Source organism: Bufo gargarizans, chromosome 9, assembly GCF_014858855.1.
Source record: "Bufo gargarizans isolate SCDJY-AF-19 chromosome 9, ASM1485885v1, whole genome shotgun sequence".
In the NCBI taxonomy this organism is placed as follows: Eukaryota; Metazoa; Chordata; class Amphibia; order Anura; family Bufonidae; genus Bufo; species Bufo gargarizans.
The window spans coordinates 156,943,536-156,968,836 of NC_058088.1; the positions used below are offsets into that span (position 1 = coordinate 156,943,536).

A 25,301-nucleotide genomic window follows, 5' to 3' on the forward strand; every position below is an offset into this window, starting at 1 on the left:
TAGAACACACTAGTCCAGTCTTTACACAAAAACTTTATCTTACTGGAGATTTCTTTTACAGAAGGTGTACAGTAACTGCTGACTGCTTGGCAACCAGATGCATTTACTAAATGCATCCATTGCCATTAAAGTTTAGCCCCATTTACAGACATGTCTACCCTTATCTTAGCTCAAATTTGATTAAGAACCAGAGGATCCTCCGATGGGACCAAGCTCTAACAATAATGAACCCCTAATAAAACAGGGCCCTTAAGGTCCTATAAACACAGAGAGTGGGCCCAAGAGACTTAATTCCAATGTTGGACCGATGCTTGGACTCTAACATGCTAGCACAACCTTTGACAGGCTGCAACTCACAAGACAACCAGTAGGTGATCACATATGGATAGAAAACTCATGGCACAATATCACAAAATCAGATTGTTTAGAAAAGATGGTCATCTTGTGACACATATCAGGACTAGTCAAGCCAAGAGAAAAAGTAAGTAAATACTATCTGTATGAAGAATGCTGGCACCCATGGTTGAACTTTAGCATTGATGATAGGAGACCTGAAAAGCTCATTTGTAGGTAAGACTTAAGTATCCAGTATATACCTTAAATACAAAACAGCTTCATATTTCAAGCAATGTTCTTCATATTACAATGTTCTTCATGTTACAAGCAATATTTCTCCAAAAGTGGATTTTTCACTAATGCTTAGCTATAAAAATCAATTTTTAATATACCCTATTAGGGCACTTTGATGAAATATCCATCAATTAACTGAATGACAGACCTACTGCAAAGAGCATCTCTCTCTATCGCTCCCCAAAAGCCCATTACTTTCAATGGTGACTGTGACATTTTATATTTCACCTGTAGTGGTGCTGCTGGGAAGTTAAACACAATCTAAAAGTTTCTCCTACACATTACAGCGGATTGCTGGATTTTGAGCTGGAACAGCCTGTGATCAACTTTTTATAGGAAGATCTACTAATAAAAAATGATTGGCCAAAGTGGACAACCCTTATGCTGTCTGGTCTGCTGTTTTCAAGCCAAAGCCAACATTGGGTCATGAATAGAAGACTCATATAATGCATAGAGAAATATTCGGACAGCATTCCAAGAAAATCAAGGCTAGTTAGTGCATGCCCAATGGAGCCAGGTCTACTCTGGCTCCCAAGGAACAATCTAAATAATAATGAAGGCAGCACGCCATCTTGATTGCCAAGTGGAGAAAAACTTGAATCCATAGTAATCATTGGTGTTTTGGCTTCACAGATGCTTGAAAAGGTCTTGTGTGAAGCAGAAATATTGCACCACTGGATAGGAATGTTCTCCATTTTTTTTATCCCCTCCAGGATTCGACTTTAAAAAACGGCATAAAAAAACCTGAACATGGAAACCAAGCCTCAATATGCAAGTGAATGCTACTGTTTAGTAGCAATAGTAACAGCACAAACATGGTATTCACTTTCAATAGCATGATCAGAATTAGAGAATTAAATAGCATCCATTGTCTGTCACAACATGGTGTGAAAATTTAGTTTTAGGCCAATGTTCACCTTGGTGAAAATACATTTCGGAACCTCAGATACATTGATAAAAGCTCACAATTTAGTTGTTTGGCTGCTTAGTCTGAAGCTTTCATTTTACACCTGCACGCACTGAATTCCATCTGTTATCACAGCAATCTTCACCATACACAAAGAGGTGGTATTCTTGTCTGGTATTTCTTTTCATCGAGCATAATAATGAAACGTGAGGCCGATCCTTGAACTCTTTGCATACATAATAAATACGAAGACAATTCAAGCAGGTGAAAGGTATTTTACCCTAATGAATGATCAGTAAACTCATTAACTCATTATGATGTGTACTCAGTAATAAAATCTTTGGCCTCTTTTTGGGTACAATTTTAGGATTTTTTTTTTGGTCCTGTGCAGAGTTACCATTAGAAACATGAAATCTTTCTGAGTATTCTCTTTTTTTCTTTTTTATCACTAGTCTCTTCAATATATTTATTAATGATCTTGTAGAAGGCTTGCACAGTAAAATAAATTTTTTTGCAGATGACACTAAACTGTATAAAGTAATTAACACGGAAGAGGACAGTATACTACTACAGAGGGATCTGGATAGATTGGAGGCTTGGGCAGATAAGTGGCAGATGAGGTTTAACACTGACAAATGTAAGGTTATGCACATGAGAAGGAATAATGCAAATCACCCGTACATACTAAATGGTAAAACACTGGGTAACACTGACATGGAAAAGGACCTAGGAATTTTGATAAATGGCAAACTAAGCAGTAAAAGCCAGTGTCAGGCAGCTGCGGCCAAGGCCAATAAGCTAATGGGTTGCATCAAAAGGGGCATAGATGCCCGTGATGAGAACATAGTCCTACCACATTACAAATCACTAGTCAGACCACACATGGAGTACTGTGTACAGTTCTGGGCTCCTGTGAACAAGGCAGACATAGCAGAGCTGGAGAGGGTTCAGAGGAGGGCAACTAAAGTAATAACTGGAATGGTTGAACTACAGTACAATGAAAGATTATCAAAATTAGGGTTATTCACTTCCATCATCTATTTATTCCCAGGACTGTGACTGTGACGAGGGGACATCCTCTGCGTCTGGAGGAAAGAAGGTTTGTACACAAACATGGAAGAGGATTCTTTACGGTAAGAGCAGTGAGATTATGGAACTCTCTGCCTGAGGAGGTGGTGATGGTGAGTTCACTAAAAGAGTTAAAGAGGGGCCTGGATGTATTTCTGGAGTGTAATAATATTACAGGCTATAGTTATTAGAGAGGGGAGTTATTCTGATTTCATGATTGGAGTTGGGAAGGAATTTTTGTCCCCTAAAGTTAGGAAAATTGTCTTCTACCTCACAATTTTTTTTGCCTCTGGATCAACTTGCAAGATAACAGGCTGAATTGGATGGACAGATGTCTATTTTCAGCCTTATGTTAATATGTTAATGTCACCAAAAACAGCAACAAACCCTTTCAGAGGGGGAAAAAAAAACCTTCCAATTCTTCTTTGGCTAAAGCTAAAGGGCCGTTTATACAGGCCAAGAATTGAACAGATCATCACTAATGAGTAGAGATGAGCGAATCGAATTCTACAAAGGGGAATTTGATCCGAATTTCAGGATAAATTTGATTTGCCTAGTAGCCAAATTTCCTCATGCTTCGTGTCAGCGAATCAATTTAACCTGAAATAGTATAAAAAACTAAAAAATTAAAACTTACCTCCTCCATTTGCTCACGACGGGCCGCCAGCCAGTGTGATGACGTAATCTCATACCACACAAGATTTCGGCTGAGATCTTCAAGCAAGATGGCGTCGGCAAGCCCGTTGCGAGCAAATGGAGGTGGTAAGTTTGATTTAATGTTTTTTATTTTTTATTTTACACTCAGATGCTGTGATTATGTATGAGCGTGGCATCTGAGGGGTACAATGATGGGGGACGGTTTCAATAGTCTAGGGACTATAATTCCTGTTTCTGGCCGTTTCTCTATTTTTAAAATGTAACTTTTATTTTTCTTTTAATAAACAATATAGCCACAAAAACATATAAATTTAAAACGGCATATGGAGGGCTAAATGCTGTTAGGGGCTATAGGGTTAGCAACCACTGCTTATCTATAGGTGGGCTGAGATTGTTTTTTATCTCTTGCAATAGAGTGTACAGTGCGTGTCTGTAATGTCAGCCGACATCAGACACCTTGCAGCTAACACTCTTAGGAATTAATACCCTACCTACGGTGCTGTATTTGTCCGTGTCCGATATTTTATCAGGCACTCATAGCGGCTTCTACCGCCCGCACTTGTACCTATTGTCTGCCCCTATAATATGCTTATATATACGGCGTCTGCAGATCGCCGTTCGGTTAGTCATTCATTTGCCCTGCCATACTCTTTAAAACTACTGATGCAGCTCCCCCGACATGTTTCACCGCAAGATGCGGCTTCTTCAGGGGGGCTTCTTCTTCTGTCAGTAGCTCCTTACCCCCCCTGAAGAAGCCGCATCTTGCGGTGAAACATGTCGGGGGAGCTGCATCAGCACCGTAGGTAGGGTATTAATTCCTAAGAGTGTTAGCTGCAAGGTGTCTGATGTCGGCTGACATTACAGACACGCACTGTACACTCTATTGCAAGAGATAAAAAACAATCTCAGCCCCCTTTTTTAGACCTGAAATAAGTCGGGAAAAGTCACAGATTGCGCCGCAAAGGATTTAATTTAGGCATATTTCTGTTTAATAAATGACCCCTATGTGTTTATGACTTGAACTTTTAAAAAAATCATCTCCTCGCTTTTTCTCCACCCTCAGCACTTTTCCTAAAGGGGGCATGGCAAGGGTGAGAAGAAAGTGTGGCCACCAACAAGGAAAAATGTATCTTCATTTACGCTAGAAACCTATGGATTTCTGTTTAGACACATGGACTGCAGGAGGATGCACCTAATTTATGATGAAGCGTGTACCTCCATCATGAATATTATTATTTTTACTTAAATGGAAGACCTATTGAACAAAGGATAAAACAGATATTACAGGGGTATTCCAAGATTTTGCTATTGATGGCTTATTCTCAATTTCTGATCAGTGACAATATCTGATTAGTGGGGGTCTGGCATAGTACCTGAGTAGCTTCAGAATCTGGGAAATACACAGCTATGTCCATTGTGTAGTGGATGTGAACTGGGAGCAGAGCTGCAGTAACCAGCACCATTCACTATAAAATGGATGGAGCTTTTTAGTTCTGGTGCCAGACCAACATGTGAACATCTGATTGGAAAGGGTGCAGAGTAGTGTTGAGCCGATTTTCAGGGAAATTTCAAATTGCTTCAAAGCCGAATTTCCTTGTGCTTCATAGTAGCAGATTGATTTTCCCTGAATTGTGGTAAACAACAACAAAAAAATCATGCTTACCTCATCCATTTGCTTGTAACGGGCCGACCGCTGCCATCTTGATTGAAGATCTCGCACGAATCCCTGTGCCGTCATCACGGGCCACATGGGATTTCACTCTAGATCTTCAATCAAGATTGAGGCTGCTGGCTCTTCGCTAGCAAATTGATTTAATTTTTTGTTCTAAATTTTACACTGCGTTATTACTGTCAGCTATGAACGCAGCATCTGATGGGTACAGGGGGGAACAGCGCAATTGATACTTTATCTCAATGCACCCACTACTTACATAGAAATGTGCTTCGGACATAGTAATTGGTCACTAACCGAATATTTTAAGAAAATTCGGCAAGGCAAATTTTCAAACTTTTGAATCCTTTGCTCATCTCTAGTGCAGAGATTTTGAGGGTTTTAGCTGAAGATAGGCTGTCAGTAGTAAAATCCTGGAATACCCCTTTAGTTTGTCTTTATTTTTTCAATCAGATGCAGAGCGCTAAGAATGAAAAAAAAAAAATCAGCTGCTTGCGTGGAGAAGATGTGTGGTAGCTTATCCCTTAGACTGCATGTCTGCTAAGTTACAGACTAAAGCAAAAGTATTTTAAACTAAGGATAAAGTTACACAGAGATTTTGGCTACAGCACAGCCAAGAATATAGGATTGCGGTGATAAATGCAACATGTAAATAGCCATAGGGCAGATTTATGAAACCGTCTAAAATAATTATTTAAAAAACATTGTTGCCTATCGCAACCAACCATAGCAAAGCTTTCATTTTTCAAGAGCATTAAAGAAATGACAGACTATTTATTAAATCTTCCCAATCTGATTTTCTTTTGGTCTGCGTGAATATTTTTGGGCATAATTATAATAGTAAGAAATGCATCTATGTTTCTATGCTACTAAATATCTCTGCATATCAATGGGTGTAGTTTTGTGAGCAATCCATACCTGCATATGACTAATTGTACTTTTACAATTTTATTATGGCTTTGTGCAAGTTCCTAAGAGCTGTCCCTCATAGCCGTTTTTAGGGGGCCAATTATACATGTGTTCAGGGTTGTTTTCAACACATCGTTAGGCCCAGCGCAGAAATGTAATTAGTGTCCTTCTTAGTGACCAGCACACATAATAGTTATGCCCCCTTAGCGCCCACACATAGTATTTGTTCACCCATAGTCTCCCCACACAGTAGTTATGTCCCCTTCACAATAGAATGTTCCTTTAGTACCCCCATACTCTCACAATAAAGTGATGCAGCCCCAGTGCCCCCATTGGATTTCATTGCAATCAATCTTCTAAGCTTCGAGGGGAGAATATCCAGTAGTATGGCATAGTGGGGATGCATCATGTAAGACAACATATGAAAAACTTCTGACTCCATAGTACTAAGCCACAGAGCCACTCTGCATGCCATCTACGGGCTCCAGCCATAACACAGTAGCTTGTTTTGAATACATGGGTCTATGAATGGCATGATGCTTATACAGCCATCCATACTGTAACTTAGCTATGTTATAGGCCACATTCTTTTTCCTGCTTTTGATATTATTTATTTTACGAACTTATATAGCACTGACATATTCCGCAGACTTTACAGACATTAGCATCAAGCTCTCCCCAATGGGGCTCAACATCTAAGTTCCCTATAAGTATGTCTTTGGAGTGTAAGATGAAACTGAAGTACCCAGCGAAAACCCACGTGGGGAGAACATGCAAACTCCATGCAGATGGTGTCCTTGGTCAGATTTGAACCGAGGACCCCAGCTCTGCAAGGCATCAGTGTTAACCACTGAGACACCATGCTGCCCCATTTCAACTACCTGACATCTCCCAGGTCAATGTCTGCAAACATCTAGCACTGGGAAGTATACAGTAGTCGAGACACTGTGCAGTCATCAGATGGTTTGGAGCTTAGCTAAGTTGAGAGAGGAGTGTCCAACCGCAAACTTGTTGACTGTTTCTAATGGCAGCAACAGAACTGTGAATGGTGCTGTAAAATAGTTTGCAACTTGTTTAGTACAATATACAGGGTGGGCCATTTATATGGATACACCTTAATAAAATGGGAATGGTTGGTGATATTAACTTCCTGTTTGTGGCACATTAGTATATGTGAGGGGGGAAACTTTTCAAGATGGGTGGTGACCATGGCGGCCATTTTGAAGTCGGCCATTTTGAATCCAACTTTTGTTTTTTCAATAGGAAGAGGGTCATGTGACACATCAAACTTAAAGTTACGTTAAAACCAAGCACACTATTATTTTTCTTGTGAAATTCCCAATAAGTTTGATGTGTCACATGACCCTCTTCCTATTGAAAAAACTAAAGTTGGATTCAAAATGTCCGACTTCAAAATGGCCACCATGGTCACCACCCATCTTGAAAAGTTTCCCCCCTCACATATACTAATGTGCCACAAACAGGAAGTTAATATCACCAACCATTCCCATTTTATTAAGGTGTATCCATATAAATGGCCCACCCTATATAATGCAATGTATTTACAAATATACTAACATTTCTATGTAGATTGCATCTATGTATTAAATATATAACTATTCAAAGAATTATATATTGTTTAAAATCTACTAATCTGGCAATACAGCCAGTACTTTACAGTCTAGACTGGTGTTGAGCGAATTGACTTCGATCCGAATTTCAGGAAAAATTTGATTCGACGCAAAGCCAAATTTGCTTGCACTTCGTGGTAATGAATACATTTTCCCTGAAATGACAGTAAAAAAACATACTCACCTCATCCATTTGCGCACGAAAAGGCCATCGCAGCCATCCTGATTGAAGATACTGCACAGCCAGTATGATCACCACGCGAGATTCAATCAAGATGGCTGCAATGGCCTCTGCACAATCAAATGGATAAGATGAGTATTTCAAATTTTTTATTTTTACCCTAATTAATCCCTGAAAAGCCTAAATGTTAGCCTCAGATGCCGCGATCAGAGATGAACGCGTCATCTGAGGGGTTCAATGATGTATAGTCTTGTGTACACGCAGTCTTACCCTTCGGGCCTCGATGCTGCCCGTCATTGTGACCGCTACATACAAAGAAACACGCTTCATGATTAAGTAATTTGTTAGAAATCGAATTTCTTTGTGACATTTGGAAAAGCAGCCGATTCTTCCCTCATCTCTAGTCTAGCCTATTGGAAGCTGAATGTTTAATAGACAGCACTGTAAATATTTGTTGGAACTTTGAAAGCAAAGCAGATTTAGGCTTCTGTAAGTGCAAGCTATAATTTTCTTATTTATAAATTTCATTTTCTAGCTATGGAATTTTCAGCCATGGGATGTGGTGTTTGAACGTTCAGTAAATGGATTTAAAAACCAAAAGGATGAAAATCTTTGTTTCCAGGAAATTGCATGTGTGGTTATAATCAGTAAATGCCATAACTGAGGTGATTGATCCAAGGAATTAGCTCAATTGCTATATACAAAATCAAAAAAATCATATTTTCCCTAGGGAACCGGCTGACAGCTGGTATGCTGCATATTTGCTTGCCTTCTTGTACTTCAGTGGAGCCAGAAAGTATGAAACGGATTGATTTTAACTATTAAATGCATATTTAGCACAGCTGAATCTTTCATTTACAAGGTCATTTTCTACATACAAATAAAAAGTTGATGTTGTAGGTTTCAACACTGCTGAAACATGAAAGAATTCAATAAAGAAATACACGTCAGCTGAAGATGCAGTCTGCCCTAGACAATTAATGCACCTGGTTCTACATCCCCCAAAGAAAAAAAAAAACAATTGTATTCTATATATTTAACCTATTTTTATTTTTTCCCACCTCTACGTTTAGGGTCATTGGTATTATGTTGATCACAGTATTTAAAGTGGTATTTCAGTAACAACAAGTTATCCCCTATCCACTGTAAAAAGGGTAAACTGTTAGATTGAGGGGGTCCATCACATGACTAGAGATCCCATGCCCATAGTTTAAAGGGAATGGTAGTCGAGCTTCTGTGCTGCTAGTTCAGTACAGCTCTATGGGCCAGAGGTAGCCAAGTACAGCCCTTGGCTATTTCTAGCAGTCCCACAGAGATGAATGGAGGGGCAGCATGCACCCTCGACCACCGCTCCATTTATGCGAGCAGAAAAAAGGACCCCCATGCTTGCAATCGGTAGTAGTCTCAGTGAATATGGGATAATTTGTACTTACTGGAAGGTTGTGAATGTTGGTTTTCCAGAGAATAGTTCTCTAGATAGTGTATACAAAAACTAAGAAAGGAAAAATGACTAGATGGTAGCAGTGGTGGGAATCAAACGGCGGACATACAGCATCACAACACATATACAACATATATATTCAACACACACATAAATAAATAAACTGTATACATGCTACAGACACACAGAAATACACCATATATACACTACACGCATACTTCCCAAATTTTTTAAAGACTAGGGGCCTATGAGGCCTGAAGCCTATGAGGGTGAACAGCCGGGATGGGAGCCATTTGCTCTTGTACCCACTGGAGTCTTCACCTTGCAGCCTCTGACAGTGTCAGTGACTTACAGTAATACAGATCACCAATGGGATTTAGCCTGCAACACAGTTCTCTGTTCTGGCTGTAAAATCGGATTGGGAGAACCAGACAAAACTGTCTGGATATCATGCCTGGATTTAGAAAAATATAGCCTCATAGTTTTCTAGCAGGGTAAAAACTATACCTAACCAGAGTCAACTTAGGGAGTAGTCAGAAGCCAAATACTATGAAAACTTGCATAGACAGTAAGTGGTGTGCCCAGATCCAGATATCAAGGTGCAAAGGGAACAAACAGGTAGCATAGAAGCCAGACATACCTGTCATGGCTGTGTCTCGGTTCCGGTGTAGTCGGCCATGACACGTCTGCCGTGCATGTAGTTGCCTGGGGCAATATGTTGTTTCTGCATGTGTGTGCACTGCTCCTGTTTCTTGGCCTCTTCCCAGTCTGGTGGTTATGGGGTTAAGGTGTGGATCTGGGTGTGATCTTATGGCTCTACTTATCCGGTTGCTGTGAGAACAAGGTCAGTTGTATTCCAGCCTTGGTTGGTGCTTGAGCCTTGCTCCTTTCCTGGATATTCCATCTATCCAGTGTGAGGGCCACATAGTTTTACATCAATGTCTTCCCTATGTTTCTATCTATTCTACCCTACCCTCTCTTCTATATGTTTGGTGTGGGTTATGTTCAGGGTCTGTTGTATGTCTAGTTGTTCTTCCTTGTCTGGACTGTTGTTGTTGTGTATTGTCCTGCATGGATGCTAGACCTGCTCCTGTCTGTCTGTGCCTTCGTTGAGAGGGCTCCTGGGTTCCCCAGAAGGGGGGCTACAAGTCAGTAAGCAGCTCTGCCTGGTGCCGCCATGCATCCCGTCTGCATGGGGGTCCAGGTAGTTATTGGTGTTCCACCCTGTTGCTGCGGCAGGCAAGCGCTTGTTGTTTCGGTGTGTTGTACCATTGGGTTCTTACCTGCCGATCCAGTTGCTGTTCACTGTCTTCTCCTTTCCCTGCAGCTAGGCCAGTGGGAGACTTCTGGTTCATCTGTGTCTCGTCCTGACTCTATTCCAGGGATATTAAGGGTTATTAGGGCCCGAGGCTCTTGTGTATGAGGCCTCCTACCATCTGGGTCTGCTCATACGCTTAGGAGTCAGGCCGAGGTTTAGGGATCCATTAGGACGTTCCCTGCTCCCTTCTCCTGGTGTTCCTTACGGTGTTCGGTGGGGAGTTTTCTCCCACTCCCCATTGTGACAGTATGTCAAACTAGGTGTCCCTCATACAGGACAGATGGAATATCCAGGAAAGGAGCAAGGCTCCAGTACCAACCAAGGCTGGAATACAACTGACCTTTCGCTCACAGCAACAGGATAAGTAGAGCCATGAGACCACACCCAGATCCACACCTTAACCCCATAACCACCAGACTGGGGAGAGGCCAGGAAACAGGAGCAGTGCACACATATGCAGAAACAACATTTTGCCCCAGGCAACTGCATGCACGGCAGACGTGTCGCGGCAAACTACATTGTGACAATACCAAATGCAATGCAGTGTATAAAACCCTAAATCTGGCATCTAATGCAGTAACTCAATGGATTTATATAAGGTTCATTCTCATGTATAAGTCTAGGGAGTCATGTGTGTGGCTTGACTATCATCTTCTACCTCTGATAGAAGAGGAACTCCATAGAAATCTCATTGTATGATAACTTTCATGTTCCTCTTGTTCCCATATAAAGTCCACTATCTCCATATATTCTTTCTGTCCTTTCTTGGCCAACCAGAGTCTGTTAATAATTTCTATTGTTGTGGTGACCTTGTGGGAACCAGGGGAAGAAGAGAAGAGATATATAGAATTGTATTTCACACAATGTTGTCAAGGACATAACAACTCGGAGAGAACAGAGTTTGATGCATGAGTAAAATGCTAAGAAGGTCCTTGGCCAGAGTTATATTATACAGTACCCAGCCACCCCTTTAGATGTCAGTGCATATATTTATTTCCTAATCTAATAATGAGATGCTACTGAAAACATCTCTGTTAAAACCATTCAGGAGCAGCTTTACATAAATTATGAGCTGAACGCCAAGGCAATGTAATGATATTATAGAAAACAATCAGCTGCAGTAATAATTGATGCAGTAGGGGGTTGATTAAATTAGGATCTATCACTTCCTATAATGGCCCGTGGCCACTGAGATGTTTCAGTACATGCTAATTGCTTTTAATATCGTAGAATAGATTTATACCAGCCATCGACATTTGCATGAAATAAAGACCGAGGAGGTAAAAACAAAGTATGTTCCCAATTTACCTAACCTCCTGCTGGACTTCCCCTCCAGAGTAATGACATTTCAAGCTGTTTTTTCCCTGCAGTCTTTTCCAACTAGGAAGATAGATTTCCTAGCAAACATCTGACCATCTGGCTTCCATAGTAAATGTTGAAATGGATAAGGTTGGCTAACAGCTCACCTCTGTTCTGTTGAGTGGGTTATACTGTAACTATCTATCTATCCATCAATTTATTATATATCTATCTATTTATCATATCTATAGCTCAATATCTGCCTTTAGCTTGATACATATGTTTTGTTTGTGTTACTATACATATGTATTTTTATCACTCATCTGGTACATAGAAATATCTATCTATGTATCTTTCTGTCTATCTATCTATCTATGGTTGTGAGGTTTAATTTCTTCTACTCTAGCTTTTTTTCTTCCTTGAATATATATTTGGGAGTGGTACAACTTCATGGGCATTGTTCCAGGGTCGGGGACTGGATTACAGACATATCTATCTACTATCTTTCTCTCTAGCTACTTACTATCTATCTATCTATCTATCTATCTATCTATCTAGCCGAGCTAAACTTGACTTTGATAACACATGGCACAGTGTTATCTTGGTTATCTAGTGACAAAAGTCATTGAAATCCACTGAAAAGTTCTTACTTAATGCGTTAACCATCATCAAGTTCAGCTCGGCTGCATATCTATCTATCTATCAACCTATCTGTCTATCTTTCTATCTATCTATCTATCTATCTATCTATTGATCTATTACCTTTAGTTTGATACAAATGCTATGTTTGTGTTACCATATTGATGTCTTTGTATCACTCATCTCGTACATAGAAAAGAACCAGAGTCTTTGGCTGCCAATGTTAAACTAGGGTACTGCCATGTTCTGTTATCGCATCAATATATCTTACCTAATTTGTGCAATCTTTTAGTCATATCTGAAAAACATACAATCTCTTTTAGGATGCCGATCCAGAAGAGAACAAATACAATTACCCAATAAATGAGATGTTAGAATTAACCTTGCTGCCACGTATTACTATAGCTGTGACTTAAGCACTAGCTGCACACAATTTCTAAAGTTCCTGTGTGTTCAGATTTTCAGCCAGGCGCTCAAGTTTCCTCCCTAATTTGAAGATGTACTAATAAATTATGTGGGTGTACAGTATGTGGGAGAGAAAACAGTAAGCTTTTTCCATGAGTAAAACTCAATATAAATATCTGTGTCTTAGAGACATAGCATGCCTCATTACTAAATATCCACCTACACAACACACTAGGGTTCAGCAATTTCAGCAAGTGCCCATGACTCTTTGACATAGAGTCTCAAAGATAGTTAGAGAGTGAGGGAAATACTAAATATATTCAGTCAACACAGCAGCACTTTAGAGCATTGCCCTAGAAATAAGACAGCTGCCTGACATTGACCTCTAGAAATGTATCTGAATTTAATAATCAGCCTTGTATTTCGTGACTGGCATGATGTCCACATATTCCTAATTCATTGCAGAAGTAGCTAGTTTCTGAAAAGGTGAGAATGATGTGTAAAAAGTTATAAAAAATGTGTGCAGACTACCAAAACCAAAGGGTAGGGAAGCATCATTTCCTTTCTTCCAAACCATTTTCCATCTGTGCAACACGTTACTACTGTGGTTTACAAGAAATCTGCCTTCTAAAGCAGAAAGGAATTGGATGAAAAGTGACCACATCAGCAGTAAAATGGGAACTTTTTTTATTTTAACTTTTCAGGTTATGAAAAACAAATTTGCAAAAATGTCCCCGTCCGAACCAGTTAAAGACCTGAATGTAGCTGCTTTGAAGTTTAATTATAAGCATCAACTAGTAAATGTGTATGTAACTGCCTAATGGGAAAGGTCGTAAATAATATTTTATGGTCAGACCTCTGGCTCTTCATTACAAAGCAATGAAAATGTAACTGTAGGATTAAAAATATAACCCATCAAATCCCGGAAACAGTAAAAGCTTTACATGGATAGAATATAGTTTAATGTGTGTGCTGTCATAGACAACATGATTATGGGAAATGCAACACATGAGAGTCACTATCATTGTCCACTAATATCCTTTCTATGACCTTAAAATAAAAAAATAAACTTACTTTATGCTTCAGCTAAAATGTTCAGACTTATCATATTAAAGGGCAAATATTAAAGCAGATTTTTATGTATTTTTTAATACATATTTAAAATGTTCCAGCATATCAAGGCGTATCACAAAAGTTCCTTAAAAGGTTTCAGAATAGCCCTGTCAGAAGTCCTAGCCAACCCAACTTATGGGAATGTTTGCACGTAGCGGATATGCTGGTTGTCTTCTAGACTTGTGGGTGGAAAATGTGCAGCATGAGTGGAAATTCCACACTGTGGAAAAAAAACCCACACAGGTGGTGACATGAGGTGCGGATTTAAATCTTCAGAATCTCAATTTCTCTGTGGGCTTTTACCTTGGATTTCCATTCCTTTCAATGTAGTTGGGTGAAAGCGGCAGTGAATCTACAGCAAAATCAGTAACACAATCTGCATTTTGTAGTTGAAGCCCTTCAGTATTTCATCTTCGAAGTACCACTTCCATTTTGGAACCATGTATACAATGAGTTGCAGTATCGTCCTAACACCTGGATGACTGTAGCGCACTGCAGAAAGAATTTGTAAAGGACCTTGATGATTCACAAAGAGACACCGTCCCTTCATTCTAGTAAGTTGTGGGAGTTCCAGTGGTCAGATTCTCATGGATCAACCTAGAGATACGATATCACTAGCTTAAACTGTAATATCTCTTTAACTAAAGGTATTGAAGTGTTAAGGAGCATAGATCACCATGATCAAGCCTAATAAACCAGGCATGCTGTCTGCTAGGGTTGATCATGGTGACCGAAATTAGGCTTCGTTTCTCCAATCGGTATTACTGATGCAGAGAAATTCTTATTTTTAGCAATACACAAATGAGGTTTTCAGAGAATGGAGGGGCTGGCCTAGCTTCTCGAAGAACAACGTCATTCCCAGTAAGATTGTCAGAGCATAGCATCCTCACTATTCTGATGTCTGGTCCTGAAATATGCACCAGCACATTGAAGATCTAAGACTGATCATCCCCACTTTGAGATCTTTACTGCACCTGCACCAATTACATTGCCGCCGACATTTTCGGGCCAGACATTGGAGCAGTGCAGATGCATGGCTCTGTTAAATATCACTGGGAGGGGTGTCATGGAACCATGAACCAGACATACAACAAGAGATAAGTGGAAATAAGAAGGCTTTATTGAAAATCAGGCTGTAAGGCAAAAGTCCAAACGGATGGCTAAACCGAAGCAGGGTCTTGCGAAGCCAGAGGTCAGGAACCAGAAGGGTAGTCAGACAAAGCCAGGATCAGGAACCAGCAGGGTAGTCAGACGAAGCCAGGATCAGGAACCAGAAGGGTAGTCAGACGAAGCCAGGATCAGGAACCAGAAGCAGCAGCAGTCTTAGAAGCATGTGAACACAGGAGGACAAAGCAAGGAACTGAAGCCACAGGCCTCCTATATATATGAGCTAGGCATCCAGCTCCTCCCAGTGGGAAGGAGAAGCCGCAGGGTGGGAGGCTACAAGAACCCAGAAACCAAGATGGCCGCCAGCACATGTCAAACGAAGGAGAACAGCAAGAAGGTAAGACCATGACAAGGGGCAGAGATAAGAAGGATAGACAGAGGTGAAATGCTGCTCCGGGGGGCTAGGCCAGCCTCTTGGTGCCCCTAGAACCTAATTTACATATAAGTAAACGTAAGAATTTTTCACCATTGGTAATATTGATTGCAGAGAGAATGATGTATGATGGACTCAATAGGGTTGATCTTGGTGAGAGATGCTCTTTAATAGGTTATTGAACTGCCCTAAAAGTCTACTGCTGTCCTGACCTAACAACATCTATATATGTCATGTAGGTATAGAAATATTGTGGACTCCTTTTGAACATGTCTTCCTGCTCATAAGATTCTTAACTATTGTCTGGAAAAATAAAATCTGCCCTGTTATATCTAATGTATCTAGCAAAATTATGTTCAATTTATCTAGCAAAAATTGAGATATTAAAGAATAGGAGCATGCAGTCAGGTAAAGCTGTTGAGGGCTCTGTATTTGGGAACTGTAAATCACTTCTTAATCTGTACATATATTTTACATGGACTATATATATAGTGTAGCATTGTAGAAAAAGTCATACAAATGATGCATTAGGTTTTGTCTGTGCTTAGAGGCTGTGCAAAGTAAAACGCTTAAGAAAGCTTATATATCCTAAACATTTGTGACAACTGTGACCTCAGTGGCAAAATAATACATCTGTTACCCATTCCAAATCTATAAAAAGAAGTGGAGGGTGCACTTTAAGAATACAATGCCCAGAAACCTAAGACAGACTGGTCTGCTCCCAGACTTCCTTAACCTTATATATTCTACCTCCCAGTCCTCAGGCTGTACACTCTCTAACAAGAGCATGTGTATGTATTGCTTTGCGGTATTTGTATTGTGTAGCACCTCTTGGCAGAACCAGACAAAATAAGCTGTTATTCTTAGAAACTTGAGCGTGTGCTGGAAATACCAGAACCTGGCTCCTTGCTTCTGTCTCACTGAGTGTCTTGAATAGGATTACCAATTCTTTTTAATGATATATTTTTCTTATTGTGGATTCCATTGGAAGATATAACTCTCATTTTATAGTAACAGATGGAACCCTTGCCCCCAAAATAATTAAGTTAAAGTAAACGTCCACCCCCAAATTCATATATATATTTTTTATCTGATTACACTGTAGATGCTGTTTCATTTTTTTTATTGTAGATTTACAGTGGTCAGAACTGTGTTTTTGTCTAGAGTTACATAGTTACACAGGTTAAATAAAGGTCCATCAAGTTTTTTAGACCAGTCAACCTTTTTAGAGCAGTTATACAACATTAATTGTTACATATCCTTCATTGCTGTTTGCATTTGGATAAGCATCTTGCCCTTTTTTAAATGCTGACATATGCCTTCTATTACTACTTATTGGGGTAGGGCATTCCAGAGTTTGATTACTTTAACTGTCTTGATGTCTAAATCACCTTTCCTCCACATATAATAAATGTCCTCAGGTCCTTTGTAAAGTTCTTGGAATGGGCAAATCTTGTGGCAGTTCTTTGTATTGATCACACATGTATTCACACATATAAATAGGATCACCTCTAAGGCATCTTTTTACAAGCTGCCCAAGCCCCTTTTTCTAAGGCTTTCATTATAACAGGGACCTTCCATCCCATCTCTGCACCCTTTCTAGGTCTCCTATGGCATACCTACAATTCCCCTATTTAGACAGCTGTGAACACAACACTGATTACAGATTTACCTCAATAATACAACAGTATGCAGTATACTCCCAAGCTCCCTCTAGTGGCAACATCAGGCAGCTACCGTGCAATCTTTTAAATCTAGGTGCATGTAGTAGATTTAAAACTCTGCATCAGAAAACCTGAGCTCCTACTGCTATTAAAGTCAATGAATAAATTAATAAGTACACATTTTCGGACCTGAAAAGGATATGAAGATAAATGGTGGACATTCACTAAAGTGTTGGCTTGTTTATCAGTAAATTGGCAGTGGCATTAGTTTTTTTAGAATAGAGATCTGGAATGAATAATTCTAAACACAGTTTGGATCTAATGCTATATATAGAGCTTAAAACTAATAATTTAAATTGAGCTGTTTTTCTACCATATGTAGCTTAACAGAAATGTATGCAAATTTGTACTAGCTCATGTAGCAGATGTATCCCACCCACACTATTTAATTATCCATCTTTCTAAGTAAATGAGATTTGGCGTACCTTTCACTTGAAATGGTGCTAAAAAAACATATCTAAAGAATTTTTGCTCCAGTGATAATTTATGTAAGAATTTCAGTTTAATTTTACAGTACAGTGAAAATGCATTTACCACAGGCAGCAAAGCAACTTGTTTCAACTGATACTAATAATAAAGTGGATGTGTATTTACTATATGTTTTTTTCCTCTTTTTTTTAAATCAAAGTTGAGGAACTTTGTAAGATAATAATGTTTTCTGCTAGTGCAGTCCTTTCAGTGCAAATCTGGCAGATATCTGAAATTGCGTTGGCTAGAGTTCCTTACACTTCCTCCCCCTTTACCATAAACTATAATTGCTCAGGTAATCCTTTTCTGTCACATTCTAAAATATTATATTCAACCAATTCCTCTCTTCTTTTTTGGGTAATACAGAGTAAACTCCTGTGGAAACTGTAAAAGTGGCCATATTGTTTTGCACCTAGCTTTTTGAAAGACACTTTTACAGTAACTAAGTGCTAGTCTATTACATTTTAACAAAAAGACAAACTAATTAGGAACTGGTGTTTCATCAAACCTTTCATAACTAAATAGTACCATCAAAGGCAAAATATGTAATGATTATAATTAATAATAATATCTTATAAAAAATGCCTCATTCTCAACTTTTCAGCCTCTTTTTATCCTCCGCCTGCCTCCTTTATTAATCATTCCCTGTCAATTCAAAGGTAAAATCCATCTTGCTTAAGGTAGACGCTAGACAGGGACCAGGTTACAAGTGTAGTCCATGAATGTCTAAGGGAGAAGGAAGCTACAATGAGAGAGACACACACAGAGGAAGAGAGTCTACTGGCTCTTGTGTTTTACTATTATACCCAGTGGTGGATTCATATTTATACTGCTCATTTCTTCTGCATAATGTCCTTTATGCTGCGGCGGCTTCTGCGCGGGTAAGACATAGGGGAGCAGAATCTCCTGTTTTCTCTGTGCGCAGTGCAGAGGAGACATTATAGCTAATAGATGGAGCCTGCAGAGGGGAACTTAGGGAAAATGCAGAATATACGTCACTAATATTATTTTAATGAATATTTATTAATTAATGTTGATCCTTATGTATACAGATATGACAGGTTAAAAAAAAAGTACTAAGTGATGTTTTGTGTTATTTATAAAAAAAAATGATAGGAGTTATCTTTTGGTAGTCATATCAATAACAATCATTAGTACAAGCATGGATATATTTAAAGTGGTACCAGAAAGAAAATGCACACATTTCATTATTTCCCTCATATGTGTCTGGAGTGACAGGATCCATCTTTTTAAGCACAGTACAACCTTTCAAGGAAGTTAAACTCTTTTCTTCCATTTTGAAAATGGGAAGAATGTTTGGTATGTGGTCGCAATGCAATATAAAAATGGAAATACTGTATTGTAGCTAGACATGTCGTCATGCACCCACCATTAAGCAATGCATTTATATATTGCTGATACACAATATATTCATGTGGAGGGAAATGTGGGATCACTTGGCATACTTTCTCCATTTGCAGTATTCATTCACACTTAACCTGCATGTGAATGTGTCTTTTGTTCGGACAGTCCTGGTCAGCATCTGAGAATGTACATTGTTTAATCTTTGCTTTATAAAATGTCCCTTAATTTAGGCAGCAGGGAGCTTTTATATCAGAATTTCTTTCTTCTGTGATATTGTATATAGTAACTATACTTAAAGGAATCTGTCACTAAGGACAGCTTAGTGTAGTGACAGACCCGCAAATTTCAGTAGTCTGTCATGCCTGTGGTGGCTTTCAGCAATTTTAGAGTACTGACCTGCCAAAGTGCATAGCCCTCAATCTCCTGGACAATGATTGCAGTGTTCCTGTACTGGTGTACAAGCATTAGTGATTGACACCTAACTTTCTATACATACTTACACAGAGAATACTATCAATCACTGATAACACCGCCCCATCTACAATTATCTGTGAATGACAGCTATCTCTGTATACACACTGATACAGAGAATGCTATCAATCACTGATAACCATCCCCATATACAATTATCAGTGACTGACAGATATCTCTGTATACACACTGACACAGACGATACTATCAATCACTGATAACATCTCTCCCATGTACAATTATCAGTGACTGTTAGCTAGCTCTGTAAACACACCTATACAGAGAATGCTATCAATCACTGATAACATCTCCCCCATTTACAGCTATCAGTGATTGACAGCTATCTCTGTATACACATTTACACAGAGAATGCTAACAATCCCTGGTAGCATCAACCTTGTGTAGAGCTATCAGGGACTGGCAGCTATCTCTATATACACATTTACACAGAGAATGCTATCAATCACTGAAAACACCTCCCTGTGTACAACTATCGGTCACTGGACGCTATCTCTGTATATACACTTACACAGAGAATGCTATCAATCACTGATAACACCTCCCCCATGTACAGCTATCAGTGACTGACAGTTAACTATGTATATACACTTACACAGAGGATGCTATCAATCACTGATAATACCTCTCCATCTATAATTATCAGTGACTGACAGCTATCTCTGCATATACACTTACATAGAGAATGCTATCAATCACTGAGAACACCTCTCCATCTACAATTTCAGTGACTGACAGCTATCTCTGTATATACACTTACATAGAGAATGCTATCAATCACTGAGAACATCTTCCATGTCTACAGCTATCAGTGACTGACAGCTATCTCTGCACACACTTACACAGAGAATGCTATCAATCCCTGGTAACATCAACCTCGTGTACAGATATCAGGGACTGACAGCTATCTCTATATACACATTTACACAGTAAATGCTATCAATCACTGAAAACACCTGTCCATCTACAATTATTAGTGACAGCTATCGCAGTATCAATCACTGATAACTCACCCCATTGTAAAATTGAAGTCAGAAAAAGCAGAGATACAAATGTATAAAAAATATGGCTGGAATGTATTAATGGCGGTATGCTAGTTTTATAGTGTACACAAGTTGAAGATTTTTGCTCAAGCCAATTTTTGGGTGAAAATGTGACTTTTTACCATTTTGCACTATTTTAAAAGTTACGCAAAAAGTGGTTAGGTTAGCAGAGGACATAGGGCCTTCAGCAGCCTGATAGATTTACCACAATTAATGCAAATCTACAACTGCTAAGAGCATAGCAGGAGAGTTTACCTTTTTAGCGCATGGACACCCGACATATATGACAATTTGATGGTGTGCCAATGTTTATAAATATGAAGCATATTACTCCAAATGATGAAACATTGGTCTTAATTAGAGTTGAGCGAACACCTGGATGTTCGGGTTCGAGAAGTTCGGCCGAACATCCCGGAAATGTTCGGGTTCGGGATCCGAACCCGATCCGAACTTCGTCCCGAACCCGAACCCCATTGAAGTCAATGGGGACCCGAACTTTTCGGCACTAAAAAGGCTGTAAAACAGCCCAGGAAAGAGCTAGAGGGCTGCAAAAGGCAGCAACATGTAGGTAAATCCCCTGCAAACAAATGTGGATAGGGAAATGAATTAAAATAAAAATTAAATAAATAAAAATTAACCAAAATCAATTGGAGAGAGGTTCCATAGCAGAGAATCTGGCTTCCCGTCACCCACCACTGGAACAGTCCATTCTCAGATATTTAGGCCCCGGCACCCAGGCAGAGGAGAGAGGTCCCGTAACAGAGAATCTGTCTTCATGTCAGCAGAGAATTAGTCTGCATGTCATAGCAGAGAATGAGGCTTCACGTCAGCCACCACTGCAACAGTCCATTGGCATATATTTAGGCCCAGCACCCAGGCAGAGGAGGGAGGTCCCGTAACAGAGAATCTGTCTTCATGTCAGCAGAGAATTAGTCTGCATGTCATAGCAGAGAATGAGGCTTCACGTCAGCCACCACTGCAACAGTCCATTGGCATATATTTAGGCCCAGCACACACACAGGCAGAGGAGAGAGGTCCCGTAACAGAGAATCTGGCTTCATGTCAGCAGAGAATCAGTCTGCATGTCATAGCAGAGAATGAGGCTTCACGTCAGCCACCACTGCAACAGTCCATTGGCATATATTTAGGCCCAGCACACACACAGGCAGAGGAGAGAGGTCCCGTAACAGAGGATCTGGCTTCATGTCAGCAGAGAATCAGTCTGCATGTCATAGCAGAGAATCAGGCTTCACGTCAGCCACCACTGCAACAGTCCATTGTCATAAATTTAGGCCCAGCACCCAGGCAGAGGAGAGAGGTCCCGTAACAGACAATCTGGCTTCATGTCAGCAGAGAATTAGTCTGCATGTCATAGCAGAGAATGAGGCTTCATGTCAGCCACCACTGCAACAGTCCATTGGCATATATTTAGGCCCAGCACCCAGGCAGAGGAGGGAGGTCCCGTAACAGAGAATCTGTCTTCATGTCAGCAGAGAATTAGTCTGCATGTCATAGCAGAGAATGAGGCTTCACGTCAGCCACCACTGCAACAGTCCATTGGCATATATTTAGGCCCAGCACACACACAGGCAGAGGAGAGAGGTCCCGTAACAGACAATCTGGCTTCATGTCAGCAGAGAATTAGTCTGCATGTCATAGCAGAGAATGAGGCTTCACGTCAGCCACCACTGCAACAGTCCATTGGCATATATTTAGGCCCAGCACACACACAGGCAGAGGAGAGAGGTCCCGTAACAGAGAATCTGTCTTCATGTCAGCAGAGAATTAGTCTGCATGTCATAGCAGAGAATGAGGCTTCACGTCAGCCACCACTGCAACAGTCCATTGGCATATATTTAGGCCCAGCACACACACAGGCAGAGGACAGAGGTCCCGTAACAGACAATCTGGCTTCATGTCAGCAGAGAATTAGTCTGCATGTCATAGCAGAGAATGAGGCTTCACGTCAGCCACCACTGCAACAGTCCATTGGCATATATTTAGGCCCAGCACACACACAGGCAGAGGAGAGAGGTCCCGTAACAGAGAATCTGTCTTCATGTCAGCAGAGAATTAGTCTGCATGTCATAGCAGAGAATCAGGCTTCACGTCACCCACCACTGCAACAGTCCATTGGCATATATTTAGGCCCAGCACCCAGGCAGAGGAGGGAGGTCCCGTAACAGAGAATCTGTCTTCATGTCAGCAGAGAATTAGTCTGCATGTCATAGCAGAGAATGAGGCTTCACGTCACCCACCACTGCAACAGTCCATTGGCATATATTTAGGCCTAGCACACAGGCAGAGGAGAGGTTCATTCAACTTTGGGTAGCCTCGCAATATAATGGTAAAATGAAAATAAAAATAGGATTGAATGAGGAAGTGCCCTGGAGTCCAATAATATATGGTTATGGGGAGGTAGTTAATGTCTAATCTGGACAAGGGACGGACAGGTCCTGTGGGATCCATGCCTGGTTCATTTTTATGAACGTCAGCTTGTCCACATTGGCTGTAGACAGGCGGCTGCGTTTGTCTGTAATGACGCCCCCTGCCGTGCTGAATACACGTTCAGACAAAACGCTGGCTGCCGGGCAGGCCAGCACCTCCAAGGCATAAAAGGCTAGCTCTGGCCACGTGGACAATTTAGAGACCCAGAAGTTGAATGGGGCCGAACCATCAGTCAGTACGTGGAGGGGTGTGCACACGTACTGTTCCACCATGTTAGTGAAATGTTGCCTCCTGCTAACACGTTGCGTATCAGGTGGTGGTGCAGTTAGCTGTGGCGTGTTGACAAAAGTTTTCCACATCTCTGCCATGCTAACCCTGCCCTCAGAGGAGCTGGCCGTGACACAGCTGCCTTGGCGACCTCTTGCTCCTCCTCTGCCTTGGCCTTGGGCTTCCACTTGTTCCCCTGTGACATTTGGGAATGCTCTCAGTAGCGCGTCTACCAACGTGCGCTTGTACTCGCGCATCTTCCTATCACGCTCCAGTGCAGGAAGTAAGGTGGGCACATTGTCTTTGTAGCGTGGATCCAGCAGGGTGGCAACCCAGTAGTCCGCACAGGTTAAAATGTGGGCAACTCTGCTGTCGTTGCGCAGGCACTGCAGCATGTAGTCGCTCATGTGTGCCAGGCTGCCCAGGGGTAAGGACAAGCTGTCCTCTGTGGGAGGCGTATCGTCATCGTCCTGCCTTTCCCCCCAGCCACGCACCAGTGATGGACCCGAGCTGCGTTGGGTGCCACCCCGCTGTGACCATGCTTCATCCTCATCCTCCTCCACCTCCTCCTCATCCTCGTCCTCCTCGTCCTCCAGTAGTGGGCCCTGGCTGGCCACATTTGTACCTGGCCTCTGCTGTTGCCAAAAACCTCCCTCTGAGTCACTTCGAAGAGACTGGCCTGAAAGTGCTAAAAATGACCCCTCTTCCTCCTCCTCCTCCTCCTCCTGGGCCACCTCCTCTTCCATCATCGCCCTAAGTGTTTTCTCAAGGAGACATAGAAGTGGTATTGTAACGCTGATAACGGTGTCATCGCCACTGGCCATGTTGGTGGAGTACTCGAAACAGCGCAACAGGGCACACAGGTCTCGCATGGAGGCCCAGTCATTGGTGGTGAAGTGGTGCTGTTCTGTAGTGCGACTGACCCGTGCGTGCTGCAGCTGAAACTCCACTATGGCCTGTTGCTGCTCGCACAGTCTGTCCAGCATGTGCAAGGTGGAGTTCCACCTGGTGGGCACGTCGCATATGAGGCGGTGAGCGGGAAGGCCGAAGTTACGCTGTAGCGCAGACAGGCGAGCAGCAGCAGGATGTGAACGCCGGAAGCGCGAACAGACGGCCCGCACTTTATGCAGCAGCTCTGACATGTCGGGGTAGTTGTGAATGAACTTCTGCACCACCAAATTCAGCACATGCGCCAAGCAAGGGATGTGCGTCAAATTGGCTAGTCCCAGAGCTGCAACGAGATTTCGCCCATTATCACACACCACCAGGCCGGGCTTGAGGCTCACCGGCAGCAACCACTCGTCGGTCTGTTGTTCTATACCCCGCCACAACTCCTGTGCGGTGTGGGGCCTGTCCCCCAAACATATGAGTTTCAGAATGGCCTGCTGACGTTTACCCCGGGCTGTGCTGAAGTTGGTGGTGAAGGTGTGTGGCTGACTGGATGAGCAGGTGGAAGAAGAGGAGGAGGAAGCCGAGAAGGAGGAGGTGGCAACAGGAGGCAAAGAATGTTGCCCTGCGATCCTTGGCGGCGGAAGGACGTGCGCCAAACAGCTCTCCGCCTGGGGCCCAGCTGCCACTACATTTACCCAGTGTGCAGTTAGGGAGATATAGCGTCCCTGGCCGTGCTTACTGGTCCACGTATCTGTGGTTAGGTGGACCTTGCCACAGATGGCGTTGCGCAGTGCACACTTGATTTTATCGGATACTTGGTTGTGCAGGGAAGGCACGGCTCTCTTGGAGAAGTAGTGCCGGCTGGGAACAACATACTGTGGGACAGCAAGCGACATGAGCTGTTTGAAGCTGTCTGTGTCCACCAGCCTAAATGACAGCATTTCATAGGCCAGTAGTTTAGAAATGCTGGCATTCAGGGCCAGGGATCGAGGGTGGCTAGGTGGGAATTTACGCTTTCTATCAAATGTTTGTGAGATGGAGAGCTGAACGCTGGCGTGTGACATGGTTGAGACGCTTGGTGACGGAGGTGGTGGTGGTGGTGTTGGTGGTACATCCCCTGTTTGCTGGGCGGCAGGTGCCAACGTTCCTCCAGAGGCGGAGGAAGAGGCCGAGGCGGCAGCAGCAGAATAGGCCGA

General features: G+C 41.6%; 1 protein-coding gene across 2 annotated transcripts in view; it reads right to left on the minus strand.

Annotated features, from left to right (window-relative positions):
* TNC (tenascin C) overlaps positions 1 to 25,301 on the minus strand; it is a 120,526-nt gene that overhangs the window by 79,762 nt on the left and 15,463 nt on the right. The gene's annotated exons all lie outside the window — the stretch shown is intronic.